Genomic DNA, 8,544 nt, shown 5'->3' on the forward strand with positions numbered 1-8,544 from the left:
AGTCTATGCTATTCTCTTACAGCAACACAAAACAGACTAAGACACGTGCTTTTGCCACTCTGGTGGCCGGTTCTCCCTCACCAACCTGTCTCCCCCTTTCCCAGCCAGGTTTGCCAACCTCGCCAACTCTGCCGGCGTCGGCTCCCAGCCAAGACATGGAATTTCTGTTTCTCAGCCCCTCAGATGAGATTGCAGTTAGTAAAAACTCCTCCACACTGTAACATTCTTGAACTGTGCCTCTGACGTTATCACTGCCTCTGTTCGCAAGCTTCTTGGGGAACATGTGTCTCTGAAATGAGGCCCTTTTTATCAGCTGGATTTCTGAATTCGGTAGGAAAAACTCTTCCATGGCACAAACAGGCCTCCACCCCAGAGGCCCTTCCTAAAAACTGGATGTCAACGGTAAGTTCTCTAGTCTCCCTGTGACTACCCTCCCTGTCATGCGCTACACAATCAGCGACGTTTTACCTGGGAAAGGTCTACCCAATCATCAGATGCATTCTACAGACAAGAACCACAGGTCCTAAAGGGTCCAAACAACCCAGCCAACATTCCACGGCAGGGAGAGAGAGCCAGGCCGGAAACCAGGCCTTCTCAGCCCCAGCTGGTGCAAACGTGGTCAGCCCCTTAGTAGTATCACTCTGTCCTATACTCTGCACTTAAAACACACTTGGAGAGCACTTACCATGTACCAGACACCATATAAAGCTCTTTGCAGACATTAACTCATTTAATGCTTATAATAGCCCTAGCTGTGCAGCCTTAGGGAATCTACTCAACCTCTCTGTGTCTCAGTTTTTCCACCTAAAAAAAGGGATTCGTAAACCCTACCTCCTAGGATTGTTATGCCAATATCATGAGTTAACACACTTACAGAACTTAACGCAGTGCCTTGCGCAGAGCAGACACTACCTGATTAAGTGTTTGCGACATACATAATGGGGACAGGATCAATGACGGACACAGGAACACAGAGGAGGGGCCTGGATCCCAGTCTCAGGGGGAGAGGGTAAAGTTCCTAGGAAGCCATCTGTTTGGTGAACAGCTGAGCCATGAGTGAAAGAGCCCATCGCGTCTTGCTTTTGTCCCTTCCCATGGGCCGACCGGAGAAACGGCACCAGACAAGAGTGGATACGCCCTCCAAGATGTAAAGATGCGTTTGTTCATCCTTATTCACAGACACACTGGCAATGGAAAACTCATGTTCCCCCATCTGACCAGCCCTGAGAACAGTGCCAAAGATTTCCTGTACAAACGGGACTAAAAATACTTTCTGATGATGGAGAGACTGGAAGTTGAGCAACACCAACTGAGAGAAATACGGAAACGATACCAAATGGCACCCAAGCCACACAGCAGGCAGCCCACCTGGCCTTTGATCTCTCAATCTTGTCCCGAGACTCAGTAGATTTGGGGGTTTTTCCAGGAGGCCATGCTGTGCCTTTGTGCTTGCGTGCTCCATCTAATTTTCTAGAGAAAAAACTTTAGTCAGCCATGACTAACGCTAAATTATAGCATAAAATTGTTGCCAGCAAATTGAACACCTAAAAAATATAACTATCTCTTCCTTGCGACCCTTCCAAGATCTCTAAGAACTGAGACTATGATCTGTATTTTGGGGACTAAATAATCCCTTCTGTATTTATTACCAAATTATTTTTATGATTAGATATGTGCCATATACTATCATATTTGTATTAAATTTAATCATTTCATTAAACTGTTGTGGAACGACTTTTATGGTTTATAAGGCTGGTTGTGTATATTATCCTATTTTACTCTCATCTCCACTCTGTGAGAGATCGTCACTGTCCCCCTTTCACAGATGAAGAAACTGAGGCCCAGAGAGGTGAAGGAGCCTATCTGAGATCACATCCCTGGCCGATGACAGCCTTATGACACACGAGTCCCTGCTCCATGCACTCAGCCTGCTGATCCCCTGGAATTCAATTTTACTCTCAGTTTAGGGTATCCTTGTTGTTATAAATCTCCTCTGTTTGTTATGGCCGATCTCCAAAGGAGGCCCCAGCCTGGCCAAGAGGAATCTTCTCTTCTTTACAAATAAGTTTTTCCTGTTCTTCTGTCTGGAAAAGGTGGCTCAGCGGCCAATTCAGTGAGCAATTCAGTGATTTAGGAACAAATATGTGGTGCAGCTGAGTCTCTCCAGATGCTGAACTATAAATAAGGCACCTCTTTAAGCCAAACTGGGAGCAGAAGGGTCCCCAAGAGCAGTTGAGAGAATAATGTTAATATTCTTATTCCAAAATGCCTACTGTTAATATGTGCCGGAAACTTTACAGAGAGGGAGGGCTCAGGATAAATAGCTGGTAAATAATACAATCATACAATAACATATTGCACTTTTCTTTTTCTTAACGCCCCACCCTGTAGGAATATTGTCCACTCCTGCACTGTTGAACTCGGGAGTGGCTATATGACTTGTGCTGGCTGGTGAAATGTAGACACAGTTGACACATGTCTTCCAGCGTGTGGTTTGCCATCTGTCTTTTTCATCTGCCACATAGACAGGCAATGTCCCAGATAGAGGCTGCCCTGGATCCCAGAGGGAATTGGAGAAGCCAAGTTTCAGTCAATCCACAATGGACCTGCTGTGTTTTAAGCCCCTGATACTTTCAGATTGTTGTTACAGCAGCGAGACCGAGCCTCTCCTGACTAGTAAACTTGCATGAGAGCCCATATCTGGTGTGTGGTGGAGCCAGAATAGTTCACCTCCAACATTTAATGCATGCTTACTAAGTGCATAAATGATGTTAACTGCTTTATATATATTATCCTTATCAATTCTCACAATAAGCCCATAACTTATATATATAGTTCTTATCCCAATTTTTGAATTAAGGACAATTCCATTCACATAGCTTGCAAAAAACAGATCCAGGACTCGAACTCAGATTGCTCTCAATCCGTACCCCAAGCTCTTAATCACTAGCCCATGCTGAGTTCTTGCTTACTTCAGGAAGACACAGAGCTCGAAAAATTGGAAAGAGTAGAATGAATTCGCTGACCACTGTAAGATTGTCAGATGGTACGTAAGCACTAATAAAATCAAGAGAATAGGCCAGGCACAGTGGCTCATGCCTGTAATCCTAGCACTCTGGGAGGCCAAAGCAAGAGTGTCACTTGAACCCAGGAGTTCCAGACCAACCTGAGCAAGAGCAAAGTACAAAAATTAGCCAGGCGTGGTTGTGCACACCTGTAATCCCAGCCACCTGGGAGGCTGAGGCAGGAAGGTCCCTTGAGCCCAGGTGTTTGTAGTTGCAATGAGCTATGATGATGCCACTGCACTCTAACATGATGACAGAGTGAGACTCTATCTCAAAAAAAAAAAAAAAATCAAGAGAATAGTATGAACTGCTCCAATTTATGAGCAGTCACCTAATGAACACCCTGTGCATGAGCAAAGGAGGCAGAGATGCAGGCTGAGTACCCTTATCCAAAATGCTTGTATAAGAAGTGTTTTACATGTACTCACCATCAAATTGGTATTAACTGATCAACACATAAGCGCACATATAAGAATAACATCTATTGGATGTTGGGCGGGAGGAGGAGGAGGAGGGGACGGGTATTTGCATACACAAAGAGTGCAATGCGCACCACCCGAAGGATGGACATATTTGAAACTCAGACTTGAGGGGGAGGGGGGGCAAGGGCAACATATGTAACCTAAACATCTGTACCCCCATAATATGCTGAAATGAAAAAAAAAAAAAGAAGTGTTTTGGATTTCACATTTTTCGAATATTTGCTTGTATATAATGCGACATCCTGGGGATGGGACCCAAGTCTAAACAGGAAATTTATTCTCGTTTCATATACACCTTGTACACATAGCCTGAAGATAATTTTATGCAATATGTTTTATAATTTTGTGCACGAAACAGAGTTCGTGTCCAGTGAACCATCAGAAAGCAAGCGTGTCACTATCACAGCCACCCATGTGAATGATCTCTGGTTGTTTGGCATCCCATCATTCCTGACTCTGAATTTACACACTACTGATAATCATTTCCTTGCACTTATTCACATGCAAGTATTTAGCAGTAAAAGAATACGTCAGTCAATGCACCCGCCATGTCCATGGAGAGGGGCCGAGGCTGCTGCGCTCCGGCCCGAAGCACCGGGGTGGCAAAGGTGTCGGCTTCCTCAGTCCCGGCCACCACCGTCCCGGCTGTGAGCAAGAGGAAGCTGCAGCCCACCCAGCCGCCCTCACCCCGACACCTTCAGCAGTAAACGAGATAAGACAACTTCTTCAAGATAAGCGGGAGCATGCAGGAGTAAAGTCGGTGCCCGACCCAGAGGCTGTACTGGCCTTTCTTGTATTCCAGAAGGTACGAAAACAGGAGATTCTCAGGAAAAGGTGGAGTCGGTGTTCATCGAAAAGAAAGCACAGCTATCACTTTTAGGAACAGAAATGGACTATGTTGAGGACAAGTTATCTAGTGAGTTTGTGCCCAATAACCCAAACACCAAAGGCACTTGTGGCTGTGAGGAAAGTTTTAATATCTGAAACCTCAGGACTCTGACTATGAGCTCCAAGAACGCTCACGAAGCCTTGGGGCCTACTGAAGAAATCATGTGACTGTCACCTGCTTAGTGTGTGGCTGCCTTGTAAGGAAAATAAAGTGATGCATTTTGAAAATGAAAAAATAGTCATACTATTAATACAGTGAAAGAGTAACGTGTTCGGGGTTAACCATGAAGCACGGTAGCATCGCTAGAGCACCGGTGCCCGCTGCTAGACGACACCACAGCAAAGAACAGCAGGGTTCAGTATCCACCTGCCATGCTGTGGATGTTGTGTTTTGACTTAAAGTCACTGCATACTGTGGGTTTTTTTTCCTTAGGTGAGAAGAAACATCAGAAGCAGTTAAGGGACCGGGACGTGGGTCCTCTTGCCATGAACAGGCGTGCTGCTGGGTGCCTTTTCTAAATGTCTCTTCCAGAGTCATTTGCCCTATTAACAATGGTTTGTGTCTTAGAAGTCTCTCTCTGATTTTATAAATGGATATGATTTCTTATTCTGTTATGAATGCACACTGCTCTAGTCCTTCAATAAGCCCATCACACATATCTATGGTCTATAGGCACTTTAACAAGGTCATCTTCATTATTGTGCACCTGCATCTTGACTGCGAACCATGACATGAGATCGGGTGTGGAATTTTCCACTGGTGATGTTGTGTCAGCACTCAAAAAGTTTCAGATTTTGGATTTTCAGATAAGGATACTCTACCTGTATTTGGAGCTTCTATGACCTTCCCTCATTCCTGCTTAATTCCTTCCTCAGTCCAGAACTGCTCAGCCACTGACCTAGAGTTCATACCATCTCTCTTATTAGTCGACAAACTAATAAGACGCAGAGACTCCCTTCCACTCTGTGGGTAGAGCCAACAACAGCATCAGAAACAGAAGGAACAAAAACTTGGGAATGATAGAGATCTGAGTTCAAATTCTGACTTTGCCACTTACCAGGTGTGGGACCTTGGGCAAGTTGCTTCCCTTTCTGCATCTGTGAAATGGGACGAATAGAGGAACAAGGCATCATTTTATCAAGTGTCTTGTGCAGGGCCTGGCTTATGATACGTACTCGATGAATGTTAGTTCCCTTAGGAATTTCCCAGGAAAACATTGTGTGGACCTCTCTGCTTTGCTGCCTAGTGCACAGGAAGTAGTGCACAGGAAGTAGTCAAGAAAGGGCTACTGCTGCTGTTAATGGAGTGACACATGACTCAGCCTCAGGCCCATATCCTCTGCTGGTCGTTGAGCTCCTCCCCTTTTTCTTAAGAGGCTCGGGGTAAGGAAGGTTTTCAAACATGCAACTCCTTCCATGGTGGAAGGTTGAAGGTCAGAGCTGGAAAACCTGCAGTTGCTTCAATGAAGGTGCAGGGGAGAGAAGTCCCATTTGACCAATGCTACACTGAAATTTTCTCTCCATTCGCAAAATGACCGGTTTCTCTACATTTAGCCAAGTTGAGAAGAAAGCATGATGTGCGCTCCTTCCCCATTGTATCCATGTAATCCAGATGTCCTCTGGAGAGAAACAAACGTCACTGAGAGACCGAGAGGGACAGTGACAGAGCCCATAGAGTCAGACAGAGCCAGATTCGAGTCCTGTGAATGACGTCACTTGCGTAACATGATGAAGGAGGGAAGCGTAACCTGCGGGCTGCAGTGCTTCAACTGTAACATGGGAATAATAATTTGTACTTGACAGAGTATTACAGGAATTAGAGATATTGTACAAAAACAACTAGTGCACGGTAAGCACTCAAGAAATGGCCACTGCTGTTGTCAATGGAGTCTCAGCCAAACTGGCCATCGGATACCGTGAGTATCAGCTGAGCCAGAACTGCGTTTCAAAAAGCACCTGGGTTGAGTCTCAAGCAGCAGGCTGAGGACTTACCCAGTTTCTTTTTCCTAACACTTCAGATTTACTCAAAAAAATTCAGAGCTGAAATTTCTGATTAAAACCAAGTCTTCCTATAGATGAATTTTATTACTCTAAGCAGCCTATTTACTTTTCAAGGACAAATTAAAAGATTTTTTTATTTCAAAATTTCAAGGGGGTACAAATGCTTTTATTACATGCATACCTTGCATAATACTTAAGTCGGGGCTTTTACGGCTCCCGTCAGCAGAACAGTGTGCATTGTACCCGATAGGTAAGTTTTTACCCCTCACCCCCATCCCACTCTTCCCCCTTCTTGGTTTCCAGTGTCCTTTACATCTCTTTGTTCCCATGTGTGCCCATCAATTAGCTCCCAATTATTAGAGAATACATGTGGTGTTTGTTTTTCCACTCCTGAGATACTTTGCTTAGGATAATTGTCTCCACTTCCATCCTTGTTGCTGCAAAAGACATTATTTCATTCCTTTTTGTGGCTGAGTAGTCCTCCATGGCATATGTACCACATTGTTTTTGTCTACCCATGAATTAATGGGCACTTAGGTCCATTCCACATTGTAGCAATTGTGAATTGTGCTGTGATAAATATTCAAGTGCAGGTGTCTTTTTCATAAAATGACATATTAAAAGATTTTAAAAGTTAGTTATGCTTTAAGGAATATGTGGAGATGGAAGCCAATATAAAATGGATTAGATTGCAAAAAATGGCCGTAAGTTTCTGCAGTCCCTGTATGCATTATTCATTGTAATTAATGCAATTTTGCCTCTCCTCCCCTTAAGAGAGTCTGTTTCTTGACCCCTAGACTCTAGGCCTTTTTTTTTTCCTGAGACAGAGTCTCACTCTGTTGCACCACCACACCCAGCTAATTTTTTCTATTTTTAGTAGAGACCAGGTCTCGCTCTTACTCAGGCTGGTCTCAAACTCTTGACCTCAAGCGATCTTCCCTCCTCGGCCTCCCAGAGTGCTAGGATTACAGGCGTGAGCCACCATGCCCGGCCTAACTCTAGGCTTGATTGTGCGATTTGTTTTGATCAATAGGACGATGGCAAATGTGATATAAGCAGATGAATACAGGGGCCTGCTCTCTCTTGCTTCCCAAAAACTATCATGTAAAAAAGCTCGTGTTTGTCTACTAGAAGATGAGAAGTCATCAGCAGGCTTTCCTAGCTGGTAATAAACACCAACTTCCAGACAGGTGAGTGAAATCATTTTGGACCATCCAGCCTCAGTTGAGCTGTGACCATAAGAATGGCCCCAAGTGAAACCAACAGATGAACTACCCAGCTGAGTCCAGCCCAAATTGCTGACCCATAGAATCATGAGCAAGTAAAATGATTGTGGGTCAAAGCCAGTTTTGAGATAGTTTGTTATGCGCAAAATCTATGACAGGCAATTCTTTGGGAGCTGCTAGGGTCACAGTAAATCCCCATTCTCTAGGCACTATCCATAAGTCACAGGTGCAGGCTCCCAGTAGCCTTGCTCCCTTGGCCATAGTTGCTTGGTCAAGGGTGAACTCTGTAAGGTTAGACCAGGCACATTCCCTCACATACCATGGCAGTGTTCTAGAAGGATGGCCCAGGGACTCTAGCTGCTGAGGTTTCCAAGACTGTCTTGGTCCTCCTCACCTCAAGGCCTGGTTATTCTGTTAATACAATTCCTCAGATTTAATGAGCTTCTCTAGTATTCTTCAGATAAATTCCATTCATCCTCAAGATAGCTAGAGCTGATTTCTGTTACTTGTACCCCAAAATTCTTGATGAATGAAAGTCCCCTATGAAGAGCTTTACCCTCCAGCTGAGGCACGGGCAGTCAGCAAGCATGCTTGAACCATCCTGTGTGCAGAGCACCATGCTGGCTTTGGCAGAAGAAAAAGTGAAGAGAAGGTGCCAACTTTACCCTCATGGAGTCTCCAGTGCAAGAGTCCTCCTGGCTCAAATTTCTGCCTGGTCTTTTCCTAGGTTTGCAGACCTGGCAACTAAAGAGAGTTCTGCCAACACAGTAGGCTTTGCATTATTTCTAATTAATTTGAATTCTAAGACCATGTGTCATCCCAGACTCTACCAGGAAAACCCACAAGCAGATCTGATTCTTCACCATTTGCCTAAAGCATTTC

General features: G+C 44.6%; 1 pseudogene; it reads left to right on the forward strand.

Moving 5' to 3' along the window:
- Positions 1-4,095: 4,095 nt before the first annotated feature.
- On the forward strand, positions 4,096-4,531 carry LOC105826244 (annotated as a pseudogene).
- The last annotated feature ends 4,013 nt before the right edge of the window (positions 4,532-8,544 follow it).

The sequence above is a fragment of the Propithecus coquereli genome, unplaced genomic scaffold (assembly GCF_000956105.1).
Source record: "Propithecus coquereli isolate 6110/MARCELLA unplaced genomic scaffold, Pcoq_1.0 Scaffold87, whole genome shotgun sequence".
NCBI classification, from domain to species: Eukaryota; Metazoa; Chordata; class Mammalia; order Primates; family Indriidae; genus Propithecus; species Propithecus coquereli.